This window comes from Lontra canadensis, unplaced genomic scaffold, assembly GCF_010015895.1.
Source record: "Lontra canadensis isolate GAN:19392208 unplaced genomic scaffold, GSC_riverotter_1.0 scaffold20, whole genome shotgun sequence".
Lineage (NCBI taxonomy): Eukaryota > Metazoa > Chordata > Mammalia > Carnivora > Mustelidae > Lontra > Lontra canadensis.
In genome coordinates, this window is record NW_022631014.1 from 23,223,995 (window position 1) to 23,251,360 (window position 27,366).

Sequence of the window (27,366 nt, forward strand, 5' to 3'; positions counted from 1 at the left end):
GTGCTTCCTGATTTTGTTAACTTTTCCCAGCTACTGCCCCTCCCCTTATTCAGGATCAGGGACAAGGTGACTGCAATAAACAAAATTTGGGAAGGGGAAGACACACAGTATATATAGCAATGATGAGATTCTGCTAGTCAAGCTTGTGCTGGCAGTAGGGGAAGGTCCTACTCTCTCTTCTGTGAAGAACTCTTTTCCCACTGTTTTTTTTGGTGACTCTTAACTCCAGCCTTTGGAAGGTTCTTCCTCACCCATTATCTTCCATAACTAACCTGAAGTGGATGTTAGGGAATATTCCTGTCTTGGGGTTTCTTCCTATTTCATAGTCATTTCTTACCTATGCAGTTTTGGAGATCTGAGGATTAGTTTCTAAGTGGTATAATTTAGACTAAGATTTTGGATGAATTCTTTGACAGAATTTAATAACTCACTGCTCATCTGATTTGTTTGATTCTAGTTCCTATGCCTGTAACCCCACCCAGTTATTTCTTAGACTGCAGCCTTAGGACTCCTATATTTTAGTTTTTGCCTCTGTGCCTCTCTTTCTCAGTAGTATCTCTCCAGAGATATCTACAACAATAATAGGGTTGGAAAGAAACAGGGCAACTTTAATTTAGTCTTTGCTACAGGGTTTAATGTATATAACAAAGAATTTCAAGCAATCTCCTGTAGCCCAAGATACTTTTAAATTTGGAAAGTAATGTTTAGACATAATTGGCTTTTTCAACAGTCTAAGGCTTTCAGTTTCTGTGCTCTCTCCCCTTTTATTTCTGCTTGCAAGACAACTAGTTTTTTCCTGAGTACTTTCTTTCTTGTAATGCCTTGCTAACCACAGCAATGATAAGCCATTAGTCACTAACCTTTTGGCACTTTGTAACCTCTTCTCTAAATTAGATCTACATACTGTGTCTGCCCTCCACATTATCACAGGCAGTAGTATCACATAGTTATCTGCTCTGTTTCCTTTGCTGTCAGCCACTAGGCAGATGTCACATATTTTAGATTTTTGTTCTAGAAGCCCCCCCTTCAAGTTGTCTCTGTCTACACTAGTGTAGAGTAGACTAGTGTGGCATATGTATTTAATAATTATCTAATGTCTAAAACACAACAGAAGTTTACTTACTGTTTGTCTAATAAAGTTGGGAATGGTGTGTGGAGGCATCGAGGAGGCCCTGCTCCCTATAGTTATTAAGGACCTGTTTGAAAGAAGTTGTATTGTTTTCAACCATGGCTTCCTTCCAGCTGGGCACCTTCCTGTGGCTAGCTGTTAGTTATGTGCCTGCTTGTACTGCAAGGGAGGCTAGGAAATGAAGTATAGATGTGTATCTGGGAAACAGTTGTCACTGGCCTATAAAATTGAACATTGGCATTGACCAAGCATTGCAACTTTTGAGTATACACTAAAGAAGCTCTTACAAATGTAAACCAGGTGACATGTATAAAAATGTTCAGTAGTGTATGGGTGGCTCAGTCAGTTGAGCATCCAGCTCTTGGCTTTGGCTCAGATCATGATCTCAGGGTCATGAGATTGAGCCTTACATCAGTCTTGATGCTCAGCACGGAGTCTGCTTGTCCATCTCCTTCCTCCTTCTGCCTCCCCTGCTCATGCTCTCTCCCTCTCAAATAAATAAACAAAAATCTTTAAAAAAATGTTCATAGTAGCACTATTCTTAATAGCAAAAATACTGAAAATAACCAAGTACTCACTGGAATATGGAATATTATTAATGTAGATGATAAATATGTGATATAATGTATAATGTGAAGTATAAACATAGTGAAATGTACTAAATCTCACAAAATAGCATGGATAAGTCTTAGTATTATAATGCTAGTGGGGAAAAAAGCTAGTTTCAAAAGACTATACAGCATATACTATTTTTTTAAGATTCAAAATTTTAAAAAGCCACATTTTAGGAATGTATACATTGTGGTAAAACCCTGAAGGGAACAAAAAGCAGAAATCATGAGCATACTTACTGGTTGAGAGGTAGAGAAAGGAAGTAAGGGAGGAACACAAAGTAGATACCATGATACTAGTAATGATCTAGTTTTTAAGTTTCAGTGGTGATTCATACACTCTTATTAGGGATTATAAAGTGTTATATATTCTTTTGTGTGTATCAAAATATTCCTAATAAAAAATTTATGATAAGTTTGAAAGGTATGAAGGTATACTACATTTTTTCTTTTCTTGATTTGTTTCCTGATTAGTTTTTTGTTGATGTACCTAACTAACCACCTTGTTACTTCATCTCCCCTTCCTTGGCTGTCTTTTAGGGTTAGGTATCTCTAATCTTTATAAATACTTTATTTCCCACTTCTTATTCAGAACTGTTCCCATTTGTTGTGTTCTAACCTTTTGAATCACACTTTGCTAAGTTCACTGTTAATTTCTCAAATTATGTTTATTAAAATTCAGTTACTTTTTTCATTCTGTATTGTAATTTGGTTCAATCTTTATAATATATTCTACCTGGATTTCCTTTCCTATGTTGATTTTGCAAATTTCCCTTCTCTAGCTCCGTGGTGCAATGATCTAACGTTGGAAATTTTCACTTTTTCCATCATTCAGTTGACTTATATTTTAAATTAAAGGGCCAGATTGTAGTCTCTGCTTTGGATTAGATCTGAGCCCACTTTTCTTTTCTTTTTTTTTTTTAAGATTTTATTTATTTATTTGGCAGAGAGAGATCACAAGTAGTCAGATAGGCAGGCAGAGAGAGAGAGGAGAAAGCAGGCTCCCTGCCAAGCAGAGAGCCCAATATGGGACTCGATCCCAGGACCCTGAGATCATGACCTGAGCGGAAGGCAGAGAGGCTTAACCCACTGAGCAACCCAGGCACCCCTGACTTATATTGTAAAAGTCAAGTTTTTCTTCTAGAAACTCAGTGATAGATTCCTTAAGATCACTAGCATTATGGCAGAAGTAGATTCATCATTGTTTAAGCATCTTGAATTTTGCATGAAGTCACTGATCTTTACACTGTTTTTGTTAAAATGTCTTTTAGGGTGGGGATTCAGTAGATAGGTGATGGAGATTAAGTACTACACTTACTATGGTGAGCACTGAGTAATGTAGAGAATTGTTGAGTCACTATATTGTACACCTGAAACTAATAAAACACTGTTAACTATACTGGAATTAAAGAACTTAATAAAATTTTTAAAAATTAAAATTTAAAAAATGTTTTTTAAGTAACTTTAGTCAGAAGCTGACTAACATCTTTTTGTGATGTGTTTTATTTTAGTTACTATTTAGTGCTCAATATTTATGATGAAATCTTTATTCATAAGATAGTAATTGAATAATTAGATTATTCAATTAACCATAAAAGTATCTGTTCTTTTTTTAGAAAATGTAATGATTGCACATCTTAATAACTTAGTTTTAACTTCTCTTGAAAATACGGAGGGTTGAAACCAAAAAGAGACTACATTCATATGAAGCTAGTTTTGCTGTTGTGGTGCTGTTTTCTCTTTGTAGTCTTATCTTTATTATATATGTATTTTTTATTAACATGTACTGTATTATTTGTTTCAGGGGTTCAGATCTGTGAATCATCAGTCTTACACAGTTCACAGCACTCACCATAGCACATACCCTCCCCAATGTCCATCACCCAGCAACCCCATCGCCCCTCCCCCGCAGCAGCCCTCAGTTTGTTTCCTGAGATTAAGAGTCTCTTCCAGTTTGTCTCCCTCCCCAGTGCCATCTTATTTCATTTTTCCCTCCCTTACCCACATGATCCCCCACTCTGCCTCTCAAATTCCTCAGATTAGAGAGATCATATGATAATTGTCTTTCTCTCATTGACTTATTTCGCTCAGCATAATACCCTCTAGTTCCATGCATGTTGTCACAAATGGAAAGATTTTGGATTTTTTGATGACTGTATAGTATTCCATCATGTATATATACCACCTCTTCTTTATCCATTCATCGGTTGCTGGACATCTAGCTTCTTTCCATAGTTTGGCTATTGTGGACATTGCTGCTATAAACATTCAGGTGCACGTGCCCCTTCGGATCACTACATTTGTATCTTTAGGGTAAATACCCAGTAGTGCAATTGCTGGGTCATAGGGTAGCTCTGTTTTCAATGCTGTTTTCCAGAGTGGCTGCACCAGCTTGCATTCCCACCAACACTGGCAAAGGGTTCCCCTTTCTTCATATCCTCACCAACATCTGTCGATTCCTGACTTGTTAATTTTAGCCATTCTGACTGGTGTGAGGTGGTATCTCATTGAGGCTTTGATTTGTATTTCCCTGATGCCGAGTGATGTGGAGCATGTCTTCATGTGTCTGTTGGCCATTAGATGTCATCTTTGCAGAAATGTCTGTTCATGTCTTAGCCCATTTCTTGACTGGATTATTCTTTGGGTGTTGAGTTTGAGAAGTTCTTTATAGATTTTTTCGATACTAGCCCTTTATCTGATATGTCATTTGTGAATGTCTTCTCCCATTCTGTCAGTTGTCTTTTGGTTTTGTTGACTGTTTCCTTTGTTGTGCAGAAGCTTTTGATCTTGATGAAGTCCCAATAGTTCATTTTTGCCCTTGCTTCCCTTGCCTTTGGCGATATTTCTAAGAAGAAGTTGCTGCCTGTGTTCTCAACGATTTTGATGGATTCCTGTCTCACATTGAGGTCTTTCATCCATTTTGAGTCTATTTCTATGTGTCTGTTTTTGTGCCAGTACCATACTGTCTTGATGATGAAAGCTTTGTAATAGAGCTTGAAGTCTGGAATTGTGATGCTGCCAACTTTGGTTTTCTTTTTCAGCATTCTTCTGGCTAATTGGGGTCTTTTCTGGTTCCATATAAATTTTAAGATTTCCATTTCTTTGGGGAAAAAATGATGGTATTTTGATAGGGATTGCATTTAATGTATAGATTGCTTTAGGTAGCATAGACATTTTCACAATATTTTTTCCTCCAATCCATGAGCATGGAATGTTTTTCCATTTCTTTGTGTCTTCCTCCATTTCTTTTATAAGTACTTTATAGTTTTCTGAGACTAGATTCTTTGCCTCTTTGGTTAGGTTTATTCCTAGGTATCGTATTGTTTTGTGTCCAGTTGTAAATAGGATTGACTCCTTAATTTCTCTTTGTTCTGTCTTGTTGTTGGTGTATAGAAATGCAACTGATTTCTGTGCGTAGATTTTATATCCTGCCACTTTACTTATTTCCTCTATGAGTTCTAGCAGTTTTGGAGTGGAGTCTTTTGGGTTTTCCACATAAAGTATCATATCTGCAAAGAGTGAGACTTTGACTTCTTCTTTGGTGACTTGGATGCCTTTTATTTCTTTTTGTTGTCTGATTGCTGAAGCTAGGACTTCTATATTTGATCTTAGCCAAAAGGCCAAGAAGCAATGAGGCTAGGACTGCTAATACTATGTTGAATAGTGGTGGTGATAGTGTATAGCCCTGCCATGTTGCTGACCTTAGGGGAACTGAGAGTTTTTCCCCATTGAGAATGATATTCACTGTGGGTTTTTCATAGATGGCTTTGATGATATTGAGGTATATACCCTCTATCCCTACATTTTGAAGAGTTTTGATCAAGAAAGAATGCTGTACTTTGTCAAATGCTTTTTCAGGGTCTATAGAAAGTATCATATGGTTCTTGCTCTTTCTTTTATTAATGTACCAGATTGATTGGTATGTGGATGTTGAACGAACCTTGCAGCCGAGGAATAAATCCCACTTCGTCGTGGTGAATAATCCTTTCAATGTACCGTTGGATCTTAGTGGCTAGTATTTTGGTGAGCATTTTTGCGTCCATGTTCATTAGGGATATTGGTCTGTAATTCTCCTTTTTGATGGGGTCTTTGTCTGGTTTTGGGATCAAGTTAATACTAGCCTCATAAAATGAGTTTGGAAGTTTTCCTTCCATTTCTATTTTTTGCAACAGTTTCAGGAAAATAGGTATTCTTCTTTAAATGTTTGGAAGAATTCCCCTGGGAAGCTGTCTGGCCCTGGGCTCTTGTTTTTTGGGAGATTTTTGATGACTGCTTCAATCTCCTTACTGGTTATGGGTCTGTTCAGGTTTTCTATTTCTTCCTGGTTCAGTTTTGGGAGTTTATATGTCTCTAGGAATGCATCCATTTCTTCCAGATTGTCTACTTTGCTGGCATATAGTTGCTTATAATATGTTCTTAAAATTGTTTGTATTTCTTTGGTGTTGGTTGTGATCTCTCCTCTTTCATTCATGATTTCATTAATTTGGGTCCTTTCTCTTTTCTTTTTGATAAGTCTGGCCAGGGGGTTATCAATCTTATTAATTCTTTCAAAGAATCAGCTCCTAGATTCATTTATCTGTTCTACTGTTCTTTTGGTTTCTATTTCATTGATTTGTGCTGTGATCTTTATTATTTCTTTTCTCCTGTGGGGTTTAGGTTTAGGCTTTATTTGATGTTTTTTCTCCAGCTCCCTTTGGTGTAGGGTCAGGTTTTGTATTTTTTAGACCTTTCTTGTTTCTTGAGAAAGGCTTGTATCAGTGTATACTTCCTCTCAGGACCACCTTTGCTGTATCCCAAGGATTTTGAACAGTTGTGTTTTCATTTTTATTTGTTTCCGTGAATTTTTAAAATTCTTCTTTGTCTGGTTGACCCCTTCATTCTTTAGTAGGATGCTCTTTAGCCTCCATGTATTTGAGTTCTTTCCAACTTTCCTCTTGTGGTTGAGTTCGAGTTTCAAAGCATTGTGTTCTGAAAATATGCAGGGAATGATCACAATCTTTTTGGTACTGGGTGAGACTTGATTTGGGACCCATGATGTGATCTGTTCTGGAGAATGTTCCGTGTGCACTAGAGAAGAATGTGTATTCTGATGGAATATTCTGAATATGTATGTGATGTCCATCTGGTCCAGTGTGTCATTTAAGGCCTTTATTTCCTTGTTGATCTTTTGCTTGGATGATCTGTCCATTTCAGTGAGGGGGTTATTAAAGTCCCCTACTATTATTGTATTATTGTCAATGTGTTTCTTTGATTTTGTAATTAATTAGGTTATATAATTGGGTGATTCCATGTTAGGGGCATAGATATTTAAAATGGTTAGATCTTCTTCTTGGGTAGACCCTTTAAGTATATAATTGTCCTTCTTTGGGTCTTATTATAGCCTTTGGTCTAAAATCTAATTTATCTGATATAAGGATTGCCACCCCAGCTTTCTTTTGATGTCCATTAGCATGGTAAGTTGTTTTCCACCACTTCACTTTAAATGTGGAGGTGTCTTTGGGTCGAAAATGAGTTTCTTGCAGACAGCGTATCAGTGGGGCTTGTTTTTTTAATCCATTCTGATACCCAGTGTTTTTTGATTGGGGCATCTATCCCATTTACATTCAGGGTAACTATTGAAAGGTATGAATTTAGTGCCATTGCATTGCCTATAAGGTGACTGCTTCTGTATGTTGTCTCTGTTCCTTTCTGGTCTGTTACTTCTATGTTCTCCTTTGCTTAGAGGACCCCTTTCAATATTTCTTATAGGGCTGGTTTGGTGATAGCAGATTCTTTTAGTTTCTGTTTTTCCTGGAAGCTTTATATTTCTTCTATTTTCAGTGACAGCCTAGCTAGATATAGTATTTTCGCTGCATATTTTTCTTGTTTAGTTCTCTGAATATATCATGTCAGTCCTTTCTGGCCTGCCAGGTCTCTCTGGATAGGTCTGCTGCCAGTCTATTATTTCTACCGCTGTAGGTTACAGACTTCTTGTCCTGAGCTGCTTTCAGGATTTTCTCCTTATCACTGAGACTTCTATGTTTTACTATTAGATGACAGGCTGTTGACGTATTTTTATTGATTTTGAGGTGGATTCTCTTTGCCTCCTGGATTTTGATGCCTGCTCTCTTCACCAAATTAGGGAAATTCCGCATTATAATTTGCTCTAATATACCTTCTGCCCCTTTCTCTCTTTCTTCTTGTTCTGGGATCCCGATTATTCTAATATTATTTCATCTTATGGTATTATTTATCTGTCAAATTCTCCTCTTGCATAAAGTAGTTGTTTATCTCCTTTTTTCTCAGTTTCTTTATTCTCCAGCACTTGATCTTCTATATTACTAATTCTCTCTTCTGCCTCATTTATCCTAGCAGTAAGAGCCTCCATTTTTTATTGCATTTCATTAATAACTTTTTCGGTTTCAACTTGGTTAGATTTTAGTTCTTTTATTTCTCCAGAAAGGGTTTTTATTTCTCCAGAAAGGGATTCTCTAGTGTCCTATGCTTTTTTCAAGCCCAACTAGCATCTTGATAAACATCATTTTGAACTCTGGTTCTACATCTGACATTTGACATCCATATTGATTAGGTCCCTAGCTATCGGTATTGCCTCTTGTTCTTTTGAGGTGAGTTTTTCTGCCTTGTCATTTTATCCAGATAAGAATAGCTGAATGAGAGAACAAAATACTAAAAATGTAGCAGCGACCTCAGAAAAATGTACACTAACCAAATCAGAAGAGATCCAAAACCTGGGTGGGGAGGGGGGCGTCTGTAGGAGAAAGAAAAAAAATATATATATATGATTAAAACAGAGCCACACATTTGATTTTGGGTGTATTTTGGTATGTTGGAAGAAACTGCCTTCCAAAATTTTAAAGAAAGAAAAACTAATATATATACAAAAATAAGGGTAAACATGATGAAGGGGTGGAATATGGCTGTAAAGATGAAAATTTAAAAAGATTCTAAAAAAGGAATTGAGAAGATAAGAAGTTGGTTGAAATAAGAAGGAAAAAAAAAAAAAAAAGGAGAGAGTGTGATCCGGCTGGAGACTAGAAGAAAAAGCTACACACTAGATTTATTGTATATTTTGATCTGTTAGAAGAAACTGTATCCCAAAATTTTAAAGAAACAAAAACTTAACATGTATACAAAAAACAAGGTTAAATACAATAAAGGAATAGAATATGACTATAACAATGAAAATTTTTAAAGTTTTTAAAAAGTATTGATTAGATAAAATAGTTTAAAATGGTGAAAATAGGAAAGAGGAAAAATAAAAATATAGAAGATAAAAATAAATTTTAAACAATTTAACTTTGCTTGACTTACTTAACTCAGCATAATCTCTTCCAGTCCCGTCCATGTTGATACAAAAGTTGGGTATTCATCCTTTCTGATGGAGGCATAATACTCCATAGTGTATATGGACCACATCTTCCTTATCCCCCGTTGAAGGGCATCTTGGTTCTTTCCACATTTTGGTGACTGTGGCCATTGCTGCTATGAACATTGGGGTACAGATGGCCCTTCTTTTTACTACATCTGTATCTTTGGGGTAAATACCCAGTAGTGCAATTGCAGGGTCATAGGGAAGCTCTATTTTTAATTTCTTGAGGAATCACCACGCTGTTCTACAAAGTGGCTGCACCAACTTGCATTCCCACCAACAGTGTAAGAGGGTTCCCCTTTCTCCACATCCTCTCCAACACATGTTGTTTCCTGTCTTGCTAATTTTGGCCATTCTAACTGGTGTAAAGTGGTATCCTAATGTGGTTTTAATTTGAATCTCCCTGATGGCTAGTGATGATGAACATTTTTTCATGTGTCTGTTAGCCATTTGTATGTCTTCATTGGAGAAGTGTCTGTTCCTATCTTCTGCCCATTTTTTAATATGATTGTCTGTTTTGTGTGTGTTGAGTTTGAGGAGTTCTTTATAGATCCTGGATATCAACCTTTTGTCTGTACTGTCATTTGCAAATATCTTCTCCCATTCCGTGGGTTGCGTCTTTGTTTTGTTGACTGTTTCCTTTGCTGTGCAGAAGCTTTTGATCTTGATGAAGTCTCAAAAGTTCATTTTTGCTTTTGTTTCCTTTGCCTTTGGAGCTTGAAAGAAGTTGCTGTGGCTGATATAGAAGAGGTTACTGCCTATGTTCTCCTGTAGGATTCTGATGGATTCCTGTCTCACGTTGAGGTCTCTTATCCATTTCGAGTTTATCTTTGTGTACGGTGTAAGAGAATGGTCGAGTTACACTCTTCTACATATAGCTGTCCAGTTTTCCCAGCACCATTTATTGAAGAGACTATCTTTTTTCCACTTTATATTTTTTCCTGTTTTGTCAAAGATTATTTGCCCATAGAGTTGAGGGTCCATATCTGGGCTCTCTACTCTGTTCCACTGGTTTATGTGTCTGGTTTTTTTTTTTTTTTTTTCAGATTTTTATTTATTTATTTGAGAGAGAGACAGTGAGAGAGAGCATGAGTGAGGAGAAGGTCAGAGAGAGAAACAGACTCCCCGCGGAGCCGGGAGCCCAATGCGGGACTCGATCCCGGAACTCCAGGATCATGACCCGAGCCGAAGGCAGTCGTCCAACCAACTGAGCCACCCAGGCGTCCCTATGTGTCTGTTTTTATGCCAGTACCATGCTGTCTAGCAGAGAGAGTCCATTATCGTATGGTTTCACTTATTTGTGGAGCATAACAAATAACATGAAGGACAAGGGGAGATGGAGAGGAGAAGGGAGTTGAGGGAAATTGGAAGGGGAGGTGAACCATGAGAGACTATGGACTCTGAAAAACAATCTGAGGGTTTTGAAGGGGCAGGGGGTGGGAGGTTGGGGGAACCAGGTGGTGGGTATTAGGGAGGGCATGGATTGCATGGAGCACTGGGTGTGGCACAAAAACAATGAATACCGTTGCGCTGAAAAGAAATAAAATTTTTTTAAAAAAATTTAACTTTGCAAGACTAAAGGATCATGGGGGGAGAGGCCATGAATCCTATGTGTTGCTTCCCCTAGTTCTATTCCACAGTTCTCATTGATTCGTGAACTTGGTCTTGGCTTGATGTTCTTGCTGATCTTCTGGGGGAGGGGCCTGTTGCAGTGATTCTCAAATGTCTTTGCGCTGAGGCAGAATTGCACCGCCCTTTCCAGGGGCCAGGCTAAGTAATCTTGGGTTCGCTCTTGGGAGCTTTTGTTCCCTGAACCCTTTCCATACAGCTTTGGAGGATGGGAATGAAGATGGCGGCCTCCCAATCTCTGGTGCCAGAGAGCCGAGAGCTCAGGGCCCTGGTCCTTAGTGTGCCCTCAGAGAAAAGCAATCAGTACCTCCTGTCTCCCTGGTCTCTGGCTGCAGTCCAGGCTCACTCGTCCTATGACTGAGCGTTTCTGTCTCTGGTGCATGGCCCTGTTTGGAGTCTCCAAGCCCAGCAGATTCCTGCCACATGCTCCCCCACCACTCCTTCCAGAAGGATGGGGTGTCTCCAGATCTGCCACTTGTGGGGTCCCTTTTCAAGGAGCAATGGCCCACCTGTGCCTTGGATCACAGTTTAAGGTAATCCTGAGATGAGAGCCCACTGCTCAGCTCTGTCTCTGCAGCCAGCTTCCCTGGTTTGATACCTGGGGGGTCTGCTGCACTCAGACACCCCTGGTCTTTTTGTGACCCTTAGGGTCCTGAGACCACACTGTCCCCACGAGGGCTCCACCCCCCCCCCTTAGCCTCTGGAGCAATGTCCCTCAGTGGAGCAGACTTCTAAAAGTTCTGATTTTGTGCTCCCGCTGTGATCTGTCTTCCTGAATGTTGCCTCAGATTCACTTCTCTTCAGGTCCTACCTTCCAGAAAGTGGTGCTTTTCTGTTCTTAGAATTGCTGCTCTTCTTCTCTTTTATCTCCTGTTGAGTTTGTAGGTGATCAGAATGGTTTGATAACTATCTAGCAGAACTCCTGGGACCCAATGAAATTTAGGTGTTCTACTCCTCCGCCATCTTGCTCCTCTTTATTGTATTTTAAATTAAAAAGCTTTATAGCTTTAGCAAACGACACAATAAAAATGTTGAATAAAGAAAAAGGTATATCTCCTGTTAACATGCCTCAGCTCTCACACTCTGAGATTAAAAAGTGTAAATAGTGTCTGTACTTTTGGAAACATTCCTGAAGTGGTTAACTCTTAGGGTTGGTTTTTTTTTTCTCTTTTAGATAACATCATCAAACCAATGCTCTGAAACCTCAAATTTAATATTTAGTAAATGAACATAATTGTTTTCTCTTCACTCATTTACCTTAGTATGTGAGAACAGGCTTAGTGCAACAGGGTTTAGGAAAAATTTTGTCTTCTGTACCCACATTTCAGAGACTATTTATTTGCACACAAAAAAAATGAAGCCCATATTTTCATGTTTGGAGGCATTATTCTAAGTAGGTAGTTCTTTGAAGAATGTAGGGAGGGCCTGGCATCACTTTTTGTTATTTTTTATCCTAGCTGTTCTAAGGATATGAAGTGTATAAATATAGAAATGCCAAAAGTCATATTCTGGGTCTTACTACCACACCTAACCCACAGCAGTTCTTAGCAAAACAACTAACATTCATGTGATAATTTAAAGTTCCCCACACTTTCCTAAAGGTCTGTTAAGGTTCTGCCTCTGTTGATTCAGTCTAAGGTTCACTAATGATTATTATTTTGAAGGAAAAAGGAATGTTCTCTGAGTATATTGTAGCAGTTTCATAATCATCACTTGATACTCAATCTTTTCAAGTAGAAGGAACAATATTAATAAAAGATCTCAAGCTCAAAGGTTGAGTGACTTAATCAAGATTCCACAATTGTTTAAAAACATGAGATTTGGAATTTAAAGGGTCTGTGTGGATCTGAGACTTCAAGGCTTTTAACTTCAAATCTCATGTTCTTCCTTTATACCGTATTGTTCTTCAGCCAACAAAAATTGTTTCCAGGATGTGTTAGTTTTATAATCTATAAAACAAATAAACAGATAAAAAATCCTCACAAATCTCCATATATCTACCTATAAAAGATAAGGCATGTAATTTTTATTCTTTTAGGCAGAGCACAAACTTCCAGTTTAATAGATCATTCAACACTATAGGTCATATGTCTAATCAAAAATCTAGCTCATATACATAGTTTTCTTTGCTGTAGTAAGGGAAGTGAAGGGTAGCTGGCATTCTACTCCTAGAGCATTCTATATACCATGCTGTTGTTATCAAAGTAAAGGAACATCCTATAATCTTATAATTGAGCTAGTATGAAAACACAAGGAGATACAGTGGTTATAATAGAACAAAAAAGGAAATACATAGTTCAAGAATGAATTGTAGTGTATGGATAACTGGCAGTGGTTAGCAAATCAGCTACCAGGCTGTCTGTAATAACTAGTGGCTGGGATTTTGATGCCGCCAAGGAAAGGAGATGAGACTTCACATGTAAATGGAGAGCAATCAAATATGTGAGCACTACAATGCAGAGACTCTGGAATGGTTTCCTCCACCATGTAAGATGGGACTTAAACAACCAAAGAAACAAGCTTCTGCTTAGGGTTCTGGGGGGGGACATTCTTTCTTGGAAAATCTCATTTCATTTGTGGATGATTCAAATTCCAAGCCTAGAGATTAATGTAAACTTGATGCTGGAAAGGTGAAATCTTTGAAGAATTTGGCAGAATCAAATGTTAAACCATATCATAGGGGCGTTTCACAAACCAAGATACATGAGCTTTCCACACATCAATAATCAGATGAAAATGAGGTCATGATAAAATATTAGTAGTTACTGAAGGAAATGGTCCACTATAAGGTAGAGTAAATGGATTAAACAGTAATTAGATCAAGCTAAAAATGGAATTAGGAAACTGGAAAATAGAGATTGGAAATTTAACATAGTTCAGCAAAGAAAGAAAAATGTAGAAAGGGCTAAGTGACTCAAAAGGTGGGATTAAGTGGCTCAACATATGTTTAAAGGAAATTATAGACAAATATAGAGAAAATATAGAAGAGGTAATATTTGAAGCAATAGTACTGATAATGTTTCAGAATGGAATAAAGATATAAATCCTCAAAGTAGCACTGTGGGTCTTGAACAGGATCAATAAAGATAAATTTGTACCTAGGCATAATGAAACAGCTAAACTTCAGAGAATAAAATTACCTAAAAGGATTAACAATTGAATTGACAATAGAGCTCTCATCAGCAACAATAGAAGCAAAGAGTAGAAAAATATTTTCCATATATCAATGGAAATGTAAACTTGGAATTTTTTACCTACCTAAATAATCATTCTAAAATGAAAAACCTTTTTTATAATATAGTGTAGGCACTGTGGAAAACAGTTTTTAGCAGTTCTTCAAAAAGTTAAAATTACCACATGATCCAGAAATTCTATTCCTAGATATATACTCAAAAGAATTGAAAAATACTTGTATATAAATAGAGTGTCATTATTTATAATAGCCAAAATGTGGAAACAGCCCAAATGTCCATCAATAATGAATGAATAACCAAAATGTGGTATACATATACAGTAGGGTATTATTCAGCCATAAAAAAGGAAAGAAGTACTGATACATGCTACAACTTGGATAAACTTAAGAAATATTTTGCTAACAAATGAAGCCACACCCAAAGGCCACATATTGTATGATTCCATTTATATGAAGTATTCAGAATAGATAAATCCACAAAGATGGAAGGTGGGTTGGTGGTTGCCATGGCATAAGAGGAAGTGGGGAATAGAGAATAGCTGCTTAATGGCATGGTGTTTTCTTCTGGGGTAATGAAAATATTTTGAAACTAGTTGGAGGTGGTGGTTGTACAACATTGTGCATGAACTAAATGTCACTGAATTGTATACTTTAAGGTGGGTTTGTTATGTGAACTTTTCCTCAGTTTTTAAAATCACAATTAAAATGTTGCAACTTTTAGAACTCACCTGTCTGAATGAACTGTTAAAGGATAAAATCTAATAAGTTTGATCTCAGAAAGAATGTGTGAGAAACAAACTGGTAAACCAAATGTAACCATGTGGTAAATATTATTTAGTATTGACTTTAGAAAAGGAAAGAAAATATTGATAATAACTAACATGGAAGATTTCATGGAAGCAGTGACAGAACAGTTGTTCATGGTTTCAGTTGGATGATGGGAGGGTGGTGATCAGAATTAAAGTGATTTAAGTTTTGGTGGGAGATATGTTGGTTAACTTCAACTTAAGAAATATTAATGTAAGATAGGTCTTAAGATTAAAAAAAGTTATTAGACTTCTGCTTTTGCTTAGGAATTACATGAAAGACTTTTATGGTAATCACAAGAAAAATTACAAATTTTAAAAGTCATACTTTCTATAGGGTAAGCAAAGAGCAATGGACAAGAGGAGGTCTGAAAGAACTGAATTTCTCAGAGGGACAAGCCCTTTGTAGTGAGCAGAACCACAGCAGCTTCTATACCTGGTGGTGAATGCCTAGTCATGGTACAGATGGCCCTGCTTTAGACACAGAGGCTAAATCAGCCATGCTTTGGAGATTCAAATGCAATGACAAATAATTCGGTCTAGCTATTCTTTCCTGTTAGTTCCTCTCCACTCCTCCTAGGCCCCACGAAGTTTTGCCAAGAAGACAGGGATGAAGGAAAGCAGAAAGAAATTGTCCAGGCCTTCATTCTTGCAATGATGGGATTCAGAGTACTTGCCAGACTTAAATCCAGAGGCTAACCAGAGCTATCTGAAACTGCTTCTAGATCATACACTTCTAGATCATACACTGACAAGATATTTTTAATGTTATGTATGGCTCAGGAAGTTGGAGATGACCCATTCACAAGTGAAATTTAATTTTAGCTATGACCCAGCTCCAGCTCAACTCAAGAAGGATCCTGAATGAGCAGATAGAGGAAGGGGCTTACCCTCTGGGAAATAAGCCAAATGATATGACATTCTTAACTAGTTTAGTCACAATGTCTGGAGTAGAGCCTAATATTATGAGACATACAAGTGAGCAGAAAAAATGTGACCCATGAACAAAAGAAAACAGTGTAAGCAGACTTTTAGATGACCCAGTTATAGGAATTAATATATTAGGATTTTAAAAGAACTATTACAAAACATTAAAGATTATTGATGTGTCTTCTCAGGAAAGGGAAACAAAAGCAAAAATAAACTTGGGGCTATACCAAGGTAAAAAGCTTTTGCACAGCAAAGAAAACCATCAACAAAACAAAAAGACAACCTACGGAATGGGAGAATATATATGGAAATGATATATCTGATAAGGGGCTAATATTCAAAATATATAAAGAACTCTGGTAACTCAGAGCCCAAATAATCTGATTTAAAAATGGGCAGAGGACCTGAATAGACATTTCTTCAAAGACGACAGAAAGATGGACAACAGATACAGGAAAGATGTCCAACATTTTTAGTCATCAGGGAAATGCAAATCAAAACCACAATGAGGTACCACCTTATGCTTGTCAGAATGGCTATTATCAAAAAGGCAAGAAATAACAAGTGTTGGCAAAGATGTGGAGAAAAGGGAACCCTCCTATATTGTTGCTATGAATATAAATTAATACAACCAATTTGGGAAACATGGAGCTTCCTCAAAATATTAAAAACAGAAATACCATATGGTCTAGTAATTCTACCAATGAGTATTTACCTGAAGAAAATGAAAACACTAATTTGAAAAGATATATGTAACTCTGTGTTTATTGCCTCATTATTTAAAGTAGGCAAATTATGGAAACAACCTAAGGGCCCATTGATAAATGAATTGGGTAAAGATATGTGTAGTTGTATACATACATACACACGTATTGGAAAATTACTCAGCCATAAAAAAAACAATGAGATCTAGACATTGATGACAACATAAATGGACCTAGAGGGTATTATGCTAAGCAAAGTAAGTCAAAGACAAATACCATATACTTATATGTAGAATCTAAAAACAAATGAACAAACAAAAAACAGAAGCAGAATCGTAAGTACAGAGGAGCATCTGGATGGCACAGTCAGTTAAGTGTCTGGCTTTTGGTTGTGGCTCAGGTCGTGATGTCAGGTCCTGAGATCAAGCCCCATGTTGGGTTCCACACTCTGCACAGAGTCTGCTTGGGATTCTCTCCTGCCTCTGCTCCTCCCCACTCTATGCTCACTCTCCCACTCTCTCTCTCAAATAAATAAATCTTTAAAAAAAAAAAAAAGCATCATAAGTACAGAGAACAAACTGGTCATTGCCAGAGGGACAGGAGTTCAAGGGGTGGGTGAAACAGGTGAAAGGAATTAAGAGGTACAAACTCTCACTTATAAGTCTTGGGGATGAAAAATACAGCACAAGGAATATAGTCAGTAATACTGTAATGTAATGCAGTGAAAAAATCTTAACTGCACTTATTGCAGTGAGCATAGCATAGTGTATAGAATTATTGAATCACTAGTCTGTATACCTGAATACTAGATTATATTGTATGTCAACCATACATTAATGAATCTTTTTAATCATGAAAAAATATGTTAAAGAATACACAGAAAAATATGGCTATAGTGAGTGAAGAGGTAGGGTATTTCAGGAGATGTGGAAATTCTTTAAAAAATGGGATTTCTAAAACTGAAAAATACAAAACTAAAATTTTTTTAAAAAATTGGTTAATCTGGGGCGCCTGGGTGGCTCAGTGGGTTAAAGCCTCTGCCTTCAGCTCAGGTCATGATCTCAGGGTCCTGGGATCAAGCCCCAAGCCTGCTTCCCCCCCACCCCGCCTGCCTCTCTGCCTACTTGTGATCTCTGTGTATCAAATAAATAAATAAAATCTTTTTTAAAAAATTGGTTAGGCTTTTCAGCAGATTGGACACTGCAAAAGATAAGATTGATGAACTTCAAGATAGATTAATAAAAGTTATTTGAAGTGACATACAGAGAGAAAAGAGATAGCAAAAATTAACACATCATTGGCAGCTCAAATGGTCTAACACACATAGAATTGGAGGTCCAGAGAAAGAGTGGGGCATAAAAAGTTAAAGAGCCCCACATTTTCCAAATCTGATGACAGTCTACAGATTCAGGAAGTTTAGCAAATGCCATAAATGAATAAATGCAATGAAAAATAGCGCCTAAGTACACTACAGTTAAATTATTGAAAACCAAAGATAAAGAGAAATCTTTAAATATATGTATGTAATGACAGTATGAATTTTCATTGAATTCTTGTAAGAAATAATTCAAAACAAAAGACAATGAAATGGCATCTTTAAAATGCAGAAAGAAAAAACTCAAAATTACATATCCAGCAAAATAATCTTTTTTTTTTTTTAAAGATTTCATTTAGAGAAGAGAGGGTGGAGGGTGCAGAGGGAGAGGAAGAAAGAGTCTTAAGCAGACTCTGCGCTGACTGTGGAGCCTGACTTGGGACTTGATCATACCTTTAAGATCACAACCTGAGCTGAAACCAAGAGTCAGTTGCTTAACTGCCCAGGCCACCCCAAAAAATTATCTTTTAAAAATAAAAGCATTTTCTGGTAAACAAAAACTGTCAGAATTCATCACCGACATTCCCATACTGTACAAAATGCTAAAGGGTGTTCTTAAGGCTGAAGGGAGTTGAAAATCATGTACAGAAAAGAATGAAGAATACCATAAATGGTAAGTATGTGGGTAAATATAAAATACCTTTTACCTCTTAAAGTTACTTAAAAGATAATTGTTTTAAGCAAAAATCATAACACTGTATTGTTTGATTTATGATGTATGTCAAGTAAAATATATGACAACACAAAAAATAAATTAAATGAGATTATATTGTAATTGTGGCTGTGGCAATATAATATTAATTCAAGCTAGACTGAAATGGGGATGTATTGTATTCAGAGCAACCACCAAAGACATAAATATAAATTATCTGGTTAAAGAATTCTTAAAAGGAGAGTGAAAGAATAAAGAGCAGTTGGGGAAAATGGAAAACAAATGGCAACACAGTAGATTTAAGCTATATACATGAAGTATAAATGAGCTTAACACTCCTATTAAAAGACAAACTGTTAAACTGGAGTTTTAAAAATAACAAGATACACAATTTGATTGAAATTAAAAGATGGAAGCATTAAAAGCTGTTGTGGTTATGTTAGCATTGACCATGTAGATCTTAAGGCAAGGTGTATATTAGACACAAAGAGACATTTCTTGAAAATGTCAATTGGACAATAATAGGAATGTTAAGTTTTGATTAACCTAATAAGTTGAAAATATATAAAACAAAACTAAAGGGAAAAAAAGGACAAATCCAAAATTACATGTAGAGCTTTAATATACCCTTGATAGACTTATAGTAACTGATAGACTAATCAGACAAAAAAAATTAGAAAGGATATAGGAGATTTGAACCATACTTAACCAACTAGATATATATAGGACACTACATCCAATAACTTTAGAATATACATTCTTCTCAAATGTAAATGAAACACATCAAAATAGATTATATGTTGAGTCATAATGTAAATTCAACAAATCAAAGAATTGAAATCATCTAGAGTATGTTCTCTGACCATAGTGGAACTAAACTAGAAATCAAGAAAAACAAATATTAAGCTACATACTTCTAAATCCTTGGATCAAAAAACTTATCATAGTGGAAATCAAAGCATTTCAAATAAAACAATAATGAAAGTATGGCATATCAAAATTTGTGGGATGGTGTTTAGAGGGAAATGCTTTAAATGCATGCATTAGAAAAGAAGGGATGAGAGTCAGTGATCAAAAGTTCCATCTCAAGTAACAGGAAAAACACAGCAAGTTCAAAGAAATTATAATGAAGAAATTGATGAAGATAAGAGCATAGATTAATGAAATAGAGAAATCAACAAAGATAATTTTTATTACTAAAATTGATAACTCTGTAGCTTGACTGATCAAGGGGAAAAAAGCAAAACAAAACAGAAAAATTCCCAAAAAGGGACATTACCAATTTTTAAAAGTATTATGGACATAGTTATGGAATGCATTTGACAACTGTATGAAATTAGATTAAATGGGAAAATCCCTTGAAAAACACACTTTTAAAAACCAGAAGAAATTAAAAATCCGGAGTTACCTATTACTACACTTGACGTTAGTCAAAAGGCCAAGAAACATTGAAAAGTTATCTATTAAATAGAATTTATTAATAAAATTTTCCTGCAGAGAACAAGCCCAGAAAGCTTTTCTTTAAATTTTTCCAAAAATTTAAGGAAGAAATGATACCAATCTTATGGAGACTTTTTCAAAGTATAGGAGCAGTTTTATGAGGTCCACATAACCCTAACCCTACCAAACTGAATGAGGATGTTGTAAGAAGGGAAAATTACAGGTCAATATTTGTCTTGAGCTTAGATGTAAAAATCCTGAATAAAAGTAGCAAGTCAAATCCAGCAATATATAAAAAGCCTAATAATTATAACCAGTGGGTTTATTTTAGGAACACAGGATTTGTTTGTATATTTGAAAATCAGTCAGTGTAATTAAGCACAATAATCTGATTTTCCATTTTTGGAAACTAGAGAAAGAGGATCAGTAGAAGTCTAAAGCAAGCAAAAGAAAGGACCTAATAAAAAATGGAGCAGGGGCACCTGGATGGCTCAGTGGATTAAGCCTCTGCCTTCAGCCCAGGTCATGATCCCAGGGTCCTGGGATCGAGCCCCACATCGGGCTCTCTGCTCAGTGGGGAGCCTGCTTCCCCCTCTCTCTCTGCCTGCCTCTCTGCCTACTTAAAAAAAAAAAAAATGGAGTAGAACTCAATGAAATTGAAAACAGTAGATGAAATCAATGAAACCAAAATTGGTTCTTTGGAAAGATCAATAAAATTGACAAGCCTCTGGCCAGATTAACCAAGAATGAAAGAAAACACAAATTGCTAATAACAGAAATGGAAGCGGGATCATCACTACTAATCTCATGAACATTAAAAGGATAATAAAGGAATATTATGAACTTCTCTATGTCCACAAATTTGATCACTTAAATGGACCAATTCTTCATAAGACAAAAATACTAACTCCTGCACAAGTGAAATAGATATACTTAATGGACATATATCTATTAAATATGTTGAATTGATTATTAATAACCTTCCCAAACAGAAAGCACCAGAACCAGATGGTTTCATTGGTCAGTTCTATAAAATTTAAAAAATACCAATTTTTAAAAATATATTATCTATTTATTTGAGTGGTGAAGAGCTTGAGTAGGTGGAAGAGGAGCAGAAGGAGAGGGACAAGCAGACTTCCTGGTTGGGGAGCCTGATTCAGGACTTGATCTTATGACCCTGAGCTCATGACCTGAGCTGAAGTCAGACAGTTAACCAACTGAGCCACCTAGGTTCCCTGAAATGATACCAATTCTTTATGCCATCCAGAAAACAGAAGCAGAAGACTTCCTAGGTCATTCTGTGAAGAGAGCATTACCCTCATACCAAAACCAGATAAAGACATTATAGAAAGGAAAAACTACAGAGTAATGTATCTTGTGAACATAGATGCAAAGTCTTCAACAAAATATTAGTGCATAAACAATGAATCTTGGAAAGCTGAAAAATTTTAAAAAAAAATCAAACTATGCATAAAAAGAATTATACACCACAACCAAGTGGGATTTATTTCAGGTATGCAAGTATGCTTCATTCCAAAATTGAGGTAATCCATCACATCACTTGTTTAAAAAAGAAAAAATTATATGGTCATTGGTAGATGCAGAAAAAGTATTTGACAAATACTAATGTCCATCATGACAAACTCTCATCAGACCAAGAATAGAGGGGAACTTCCTCAACTTGATCAAGAATATCTACAAAAAAACAGGCTGCCTGGCTGGCTCAGTCAGTAGAGCATGTGACTTTTGATCTTGAGTTCATGAGTTCAAGCCCCAGGTTGGGCATAGAGCTTATGGAAGGAAGAAAGGAAGGAAGGAAAGAAGGAAGGAAAACAAAAGGAAAAGGGGAGGGAAGGAAAGGAAGAAAGAAAAGAAAGGAAAAACAACAAAAAACCTTCAGCTAACACTATACTTAATAGCTGAGAAACTCAATTCTTTTTTCCCCAAGATCAGAAATAAGAAAAGGATGGCCACTCTTACTGCTCCTATTTATCATAGTACTGGAAGTCCTAGCTAATGCAATTAAATAAGAAAAGGAGGCGGGGAGGTATACACTGAGAAGGAAGAAATCAAATTAGTCTTGTTTGTAGATGAAATGATTATGTATGGAGAAAATCCCAAAGAAGTGACAAAACATTTCTGTAACTAATAAGTAATTACAGCAAGTTTTTAGCATACAATGTTAATATGTAAAAGACCATTACTTTCCTATATGCCATTAGTGAACAACTAGAAATTGAAGTGAGAAGCAATACTATTTACATTAGCATAAAAATGAAATACTTAGGTATAAATCTAGGATAATTTGTATAGGATCTATATGATGAAAACTCCAAACGCCAATGAAAAAAGTAAAAATCTAAATAAATGGAGAGATGACATATATTCCTGGATAGGAAGACCCAGTGTTGTTAAAATGTTCATTCTTCTCAAGTTGATCTGTAGAATCAAATACAATCCCAGTCAAAATACCACCAAGTTATTTTGCGGATATCAACAAGCTCATCCTGAAGTTTATATGGAAAGTTAGAAGACTCAGAAAAGCCAGTATAATACTAAGGAAGATCAAAACTGGAGGACTGACACTACATGACTTAAAGACGTTTACTGTAATGCTGCAGTAATCAGGACAATATAATTTTGCTGAAAGAATAAACAAATAGATCAGTGGAACACAATAAAGACTGCAGAAATACAGCCACACAAAGTCAACTGATCTTTGACAAAGGAGTTTTAATTTTTTTAAGATTTTATTTATTTCACAGAGATCACAAGTAGGCAGAGAGGCAGGCAGAGAGAGAGAGACAGAAGGAAGCAGGCTTCCTGCTGAGCAGAGAGCCTAATGCGGAGCTCAATCCCAGGACCCAGAGATCATGACCTGAGCCAAAGGCAGAGGCTTTACCCCACTGAGCCACCCAGATGCCCCAAGGAGTTTTTATTTAATTTTTAAAAATTATTTATTTATTTATTTATTTGAGAGAGAGAGCCAGCAAGCAAGCATGCATGACTGGGCGAGGGGGAGAGGAAAAGAGGGAGAGAGACTCTCAAGCAGACTCCCCCCTGAGTGCAGAGCCTGACATGGGGCTCGATCCCAGGACACTGAAATCATAACCTGAGCCGAAATCAAGAGTCAGATGCTTCACTGAGCCACCCAGACACCCCAGGAGAAAAAGCAATTTAATGGAGAAACTATCTTTTTCACCAAATGGTGTTGCAACAATTCGACATCTATATGCAGAGGCAGAATGTAAACACAGACCTCACACCTTTCACAGAAATCACCTTAAAATGGATCCTAGACTTGTATGGCAAATGCAAAACAATAAAACTTCTGAAAAAACCACAGAAGAAAATGTAGGTGACCTTGGGATTGGCAATGAATTTTTAAATACAATACCAAAAGCATGATCTATCAAAGAGAAAATTGGTAAGTTGGATTTATTAAAATTAAAAACTACTCCTTGGGAAAGATAATGTTAAGAGAATGAAAAGACAAACCACAGACTTGGAGAATATATTTTTCAAAGTCATATATGATAAAGGACTGATGACCAAAATACACAAAGAACTCTTAAAATCTGATAAGAAAACAAATGAATCAAAAAAGAGGCAAAATAGATGTGCCTGGATGGTTCAGTCAGTTTAAGTGTCTGCCTTCAACTGAGGTCATGATCCCAGGGTCCTAGGATCAAGCCCCACATCAGTTCTTTTCTCAGCGGGAGCCTGCTTCTCCCTCTCCCTGTTACTCCCTCTGCTTGTACTCTCCTTTTGTCTCTGCCAAGTAAATAAAGTCTTTTTTTTTTTTTTTATGGTCAAGGGGCACCTGGGTGGCTCAGTTGGTTGAGTGGCTGTCTTCGGCTCAGGTCATGATCACAGAGTCCTGGGATCAAGCCCCATGTCCAGCTCCTTGCTCAGCAGGGAGCCTGCTTCTCCCTCTCCTTCTCCCTGCTACTCTGCCTGCTTGTGCTCTCTCTCTCTGTCAAATAAATAAAATTTATTTTAAAAAATGGACAAAATATTTAGATACTTCACCAAAGAAGACATACACATGACAGTAAGCATATGAAAAGATGCTTAGTATCATGTCTTTAAGGAATTAAAAACTGAACGAGATATCACTGTACACCTCTTTAGAATGGCCTAAATGTAAAAACCTAACAATACCAAACGTTGACAAGATTCAGAACAACAGGAACTCTTATTCATTGCCGGTGGAGCTTCAAAATGGTGGAGGCACTTTGGGAGACAATTTGGCAGTTTCTTACAAAGCTAAACATAAGGTTACATGATCTAGCAATTCTAGCTATTTATCCAACTGAGTAGAAAACATACCTACACAAAAACCTGCATACAAATATGTATAGCAGAATCATTCATAATCTCCCAAAACTGAAAGCAAGTAAGATGACCTTAAATAGATGAATGGATAAACTGGTACATCAGTTTCAATATTAATATTAATATTTCAATATTAATGTAACATTTAAATAATGAGCTGTCTTGCCACTAAAAGACAAACTTTAAGTGAAGGATGCCTCTCTGAATGGGCACATACTATATGAGTCTAGTAATTACATTATGAAAAAGGCAAAACTGTGGAAACATTAAAAAGATTGATGGTTAACAGGGCTTCATCTGAAGGAGGAAAGTGGTGAACAGGTTATCAGTTCAAGCCCCACTTGGGTGTAGAGCTTACTTAAAAAAAACAAACAACACAGGAAATGACATTTTAAAATTCCATTTTAATCAAATCAAATAACTGGCGCAGGGGACTCTATAGATGAAGAAAGTATCTATATGGAAAACTACAAAAATTACTATGAGAAATTAAAGACATCCTAAATAAATAATGGAATATATCACATTTCTGGATTGGAAGACTTAATATTATAAAGGTTTCAATTTTCCTCAAAGTTTCTATAAATGCAGTGTAATCCCAGTTAAAATTCCATAAAGTTTTCTTGTGAAAATTGACATGCTGATTCTAAAAGGGAAGAGGAAATTCTAAGAATCAAGAATAGCCAAGGTAATCTTAAAGAACAAAATTGAAAGACTTAACATTACCAGACCTCAAGACTTAAAAAGCTTCATAATTAAAACAGTCTTATTGGCACAAAGGTAGACAAACAGACCAGTGGAATAGAATACGAAGTTCAGAAGTATATCCACTCCTATATATCCCTTTATATATTTGCTGATAACCAAGTTGACTTTGCAGTGCTTTCCTAATGAAGGGTGAAGTTATCACATTTGAGGTAGGAAGCAATTTCCAGGAAAAAAAAAATGCTTGGAAAGGCTGGAACTCAATTTACCATGACTCTTAACTCCTCTAGCTATCTCTGTCTCTATTGCCACTGTCCCACGCTGTTATTCAAGTCATTTATTTTATTCACTGAAACATGATTTCAGGAATTTGGCTTAGGCTGCAGTTTGGTAGTTTGGAGTCCTATCATGCCTATTTAATTTGTGCAAATTCAACTACATATATTTATGGGATGATGGGAAGAGGGAAAATAAATATTAAAGGCAATCTGCTTTTTTATTCAGTAACCATAAAATTTGGTAGTAAGCTTGAGATGAGTTATGTGAACTTTTGCTCCAGCTGTTGGTTCTCATGTGTGGCTGGATGTGTGAGCATTTTGCTTCAGTTAGTGTGGTCCTAGCTTTCAAAGATAGGTGTTTTCCATACAGCATGCTTACAAAGCAAAATTACTTTATCAGCTGTTCAGTTGAAAAAAAAAATAGCATCTAGTCCAGTCCTGAGGTGAAAACAGTTGAGTTTAACTTTCTAAGGCTATATATGTAGTGGTCATAGACTTGGGCTCTCAAGCCAGACTAACTGGTTTCAAACGCTACCTCTATTCTTACTATCTGTGTGGCCTGGGCAGGTTACTTAACCTTTCTGTGCTCCGTTTCATTCTCTGAAAAAGAGATAATAAACAATGTTGAGACAGTTAAATGACTAACATAAGCTGTGGCTAGCACATAGTAAATGCATAATCAAAGTTAGCTACCTTTTTAAATATCAGTGTAATTGTTCTTATGAAGAGGTGATAGAATGTGGTCTCCAAGGTGGTACAGTCTTAAGGGATTCTCAAGGGAAACTTGGCTAACTCCTTTTTCACCTAGGCTTTTACTTTAGAACCCAGCCCCAGAATATTCTACCATATGCATTTCACTCTCCGGTCCTTGGTCTATTAGAGAGCTAGTGATGAGTTGTGGCTCATAGTGGAATGGTCATATGGCACAGAACATGGATGTTTGAGGCAGAAAGGCGTGTGGGTGGGACAAGATGTATTTCCATAGAGACAGTGTAGGTTTGCAGGCACCCTGAAACATGTTTAGCATATACTTTAGTGCGTATTTTTAGCCACCAACATTTTTCTATATACAAAGTTCCATTGCATCTTTTAAGGTCAGTATAGCCCTTATGTTTCTATTCTTTACTTTTCAGTAGAAAGTGATTGGAGCCTGTATTATAGAATGGTACCTGTAGCATCACTAGCCCTGTGGTAATGCTTGTGTATGCATTATTGTAGGGTACAATGCTCTGGGGTTTTATGGATCTGCTATTGTTCTCTGAGCCCATGGATTTTCAACTGACCATTGTTATCTTTGGAGAAGTTTGAAGAACTTTATAGGTGGCTGTTTGCAATCTTACCTTTTCCCCCTTCTACACAGAGACACAAACTCTCATATTTATCTCCCAGAACTATGAGAATTGAGATCCTATTATTGTCCCTGACCTCATCCTCATAAACCTCTCTTCTTTCAGAAAAGCTGCTCTTTGTTTGCAGCTGTTACCGCACAGGGCTGAGACACACGCAGGTATTTGCCGCAGTGCTATTGTCAGCAACTCCTCTCCACTGCCCGTGTTGGGACTTCACTCAGTCCCCTGCCATGCTGACAGCTACTGCTCCCTCTAGGGGCACTACTAGGTTTTTGTTTACTTCTCTGATTTTTCTTTTCCTCATCTTTCCCCTTCTGTGGTTCTTGGCTTTTGCTCAGCAAAAACTGGTCACTATAGAACTTGCCAATGAATGGACTCCATCTTTCTGCTCTGTGAACAAATACATCAAAGCCAAATGGGTTTTATCATTGAGTCTTTCTTGGCTGTGTTATTTGAGGCTCAGACATCTGAACCTCTTTGGTACATCTGTTAACAGAAAAGGAGTTTGTACCGTGTGCTAGGGACATTAGAATTAGAAGGATTTAGCTCTCCCCAGGCTTAGTGTCTAGGAGATTAGAGAGTTGGCTTTTTAATAGAATAAATTATGATCTACTGTCCCAAGTCCATGTCATAGAACAAGTGACATAAAAGTTTAACAGGTTCTTTTTTAAGGGGATTTGTGTAGTGAGTCTAAAACAGCTTTGGAACATGTGAACATTTGATATTTCACAGTAGTGTTGCAGAATTATAGTGAGCTTGTGTATTTCAAATTGAGGAATCTTGAAAAAAACTTATATCAGGATGGTGCATTAGATTTTATCTTTCAAGTTGTAAATATCCTAAAATGTTAATACCATC

At 36.6% G+C, this 27,366-nt stretch overlaps 1 protein-coding gene across 4 annotated transcripts in view; it reads left to right on the forward strand.

The window, feature by feature from the left end:
- The window catches only part of FBXL2 (F-box and leucine rich repeat protein 2), a 130,811-nt gene that overhangs the window by 46,010 nt on the left and 57,435 nt on the right, over positions 1–27,366 (forward strand). The window lies entirely within an intron of this gene.